Genomic DNA, 3,117 nt, shown 5'->3' with positions numbered 1-3,117 from the left:
ATCGTAATTTCTTAAGTTCACGTTACGTTACTTCGCGTCCGTCGCGTCCCGTTACGTTAAATTCATCGTAATCCCGGCATAAGTTCATTAGTTCACGTCACGTTACTTCGCGTCCCGTCGCGTCCCGTTACGTTAAGTTCATCGTAATAAATGAATTATACCAATAAAAATTTTATACTGTCTACTACTATAAACAAAATAGAAATATGACATATTTATTCTTTGTATTTAATAAAAAAAGACTTTTAGAAACCTTTGCATTTTTGCCATATCCCAGAGGGGTGGAATGTGGGATATATGACATTCATGGGTGAAATATACTCCTAAAAAATTACAAATAATGTTTATAAATAAGGCAATAAAATGTCATAATAAGTTATAAAATGTGTGTAAGAAGTTTATTAAGATGTAAGAATAATAAACAAATTAGAAAACTGAAAAATTTTAAAAAGAAAATAAAAGAACGATAGATGCATGAAAGGTTATTGGTATACAATCCAAGGAAAAGAAAGAAAAAGAACACATAATAGGAAATTTCGATTTTTACAAAGCGTCTGTGCTATGGCATAAATCCCGCATGCTAAAATGCCGTATATCCTAAACAGAAGGGATATACGAGATATCAAGCTAAACAAAGAATATAAGAGCTATGCACTTGTATTTTGCTGTATTCCATCCTTTACTATTGTTACGTCTATCCCATCAGGATTAGGATAAGAAAAACTGGGAAGCGAAGGAAGGCTAACCAGAGGGGTAGGGATAAGGAAGGACGCAACCAGATACTTACAAATGTCGCTTGCAGGTACACGTTTTGAGGCGCGGTGCGCAAGCCGATCGCACTTTTAATAGCTCAGGAAGGGTCAACGTCCGTAAGGACCCTAGGACGCCATCCGTGAACAGTGCGATCGTCGGTCCTGTTTTGAGTCTTAGTTTTATTATTTAATTCGTACTGGCGAACTACAATTGCATTGAATTTGATACACCTGGCCTAGTAATAATATCCCAACCGAATGAAAGTTACTTTCGGTGTTTCTATCTTCTATTATTATTGTTCTAATAAGTACAGGTTATTGCGATAAATATTACCACATGTCTCAGTGGTCGAAACGGAATAAGGGAGGTTCCAGGTTCGAACCCTGGCTGAGATAATATTTTTCGCAATAAATTTATTGTGTACATATGTATGTACAGTATGTACACACACTATATCGTGATTAAAAACGAACATCTCTTTTCGGATATCTTTTTTTTAGATTTGCGCTTTATCTATATCGATCGCTCATTCGACTTTTCTTACAAGCGTTGATCGAGACTATACTACGTTAATTATGAGACATATCGCAACGCGTTACGTATTTCTTCAAGCGAATTGTTAGGCGCGTGTGCCACAGGTGCTACATCGGAATCCCAAATACAGCACGAGCAATCGATAATGCGAATAAAACTGTAACGCGCGTCTGTTTTCTTCTTATCAGCGGCACGATAACGATAAAGCTCATATCCGCGAATCGCTGATTTGGCAAACGAACAGGTTCCCGATTATTATCGCGGCGCCATACCTATAACTGATATCATTTATTATTATACTATTAACGGACCTATAATCAACTATCAATTTTAATCTTCACTTCTTTTAATTTTTTATTTTTCCTACTTATTTACTATTGTTTCAATTATTTACTTTCCGTGGCTTATTTTAGGAAGAAAAGGTCCTATAAACACATCCCCTAAACTGCTTCGTTTTTAAAATACAGTGTCAAAATTGTGAAAAAAATATGAAAATTTCGAAAATCTAGAAAACATTTAGAGATATTCTATTCAATATTGGTACGCGTACATGTTGTATTAAAAACCATTTTCCAGTGAACCGATGAAACATTTTTAGATCCATCAGGGGCGTGCGAATGGGTAATCATATTAAGTTTTTTAATGAAGAAAATGAGAAAATAGTACGCCACTGGGTTTTTTTTGTTTAACAATTTTTTTAATCAGGAACTAAAACTCTATAAAGACTTCCTCTTGCGGTTTTTTTTTAACAATAAACCGCTTTCGAGTTAAAATACAAATGGTGGATCTAAAAAAAGTTTAATATATGTATATATAATTAAATAAATGGTGCGCGCTACGCGTGCGTCTGTATTTGTTCTAGTCCTAGTCTATATACTCTTTAAAAAGCTGTTTTATTAAAGCGTTTATTAAAAAACAACTTTGCTCTTGAATTTACTGCTTCTTTATTCTTCATAACGCTGTGTAAGTATACTTACGATAACAAATAAAATACTATGTACGTAACATTTTTTTAAATTAATTAACATTTAAATAAATTATTTTATATTTTATCGAATATGTGAAACAATTTATTTTTCTCGACATATAACAAATACTTATACTACTATAATTGACACATGTTATTCTTTGATATCAATATTACACGCAAACAATTTTTTTGTTTTGAATATTTCTTTGAACAATATATTATTATTGTAACACAATTACATAAAATAAGTAATATTTTAATTATTTTATTTTATTTTAGAATTAATTTAATTGTAAGAATAAACAATTTATAGAAAACAACATATAAAATTATATTATGTAATGTTATACAGAGAACTTTCGAAGAAGAGAAAAAATAAGCCGTCATTAAACAGCGAGAAATGTTTTTTTTTCTCCAAGGGGATATTTTCACCCTTAAAACCATTTTTTAGCCCAAAAAAAAAGTATTTTATTATTAGAACCTATTACTCTATTTTTTTTACTATGCAATTACTTACTTTTACTATGCAAATTACTATGCAAAGTTTCAGATTTTTTTAAATTTTACTAAATGTCCCTTGAAAAACATTTAAGCGGGGAACATAGACTTTTGCATAGCTCATAATACGTAAGCATAAGAAAACTGATTGGTCTATTTCCTTACGCACATGCATGTGTAATAGATCAATCAATTTTCTTATGCTTACACATTATGCGTTGTGCAGAAGTGTGAAATTATTTAGTATTTTCTATTTCAAACGCTGCTGAGGAAAAACTAAAGGCCTTAATGCAATCGAAAGAATTAAAGAATTGAGGGGACAAAAGAAACTCGACACCATATTGATTTTGCAACGGACTTAA

The sequence above is a fragment of the Temnothorax curvispinosus genome, unplaced genomic scaffold (assembly GCF_003070985.1).
Source record: "Temnothorax curvispinosus isolate PA1 unplaced genomic scaffold, ASM307098v1 QBEX01011856.1, whole genome shotgun sequence".
NCBI classification, from domain to species: domain Eukaryota; kingdom Metazoa; phylum Arthropoda; class Insecta; order Hymenoptera; family Formicidae; genus Temnothorax; species Temnothorax curvispinosus.
This window is presented reverse-complemented; position numbering follows the sequence as displayed.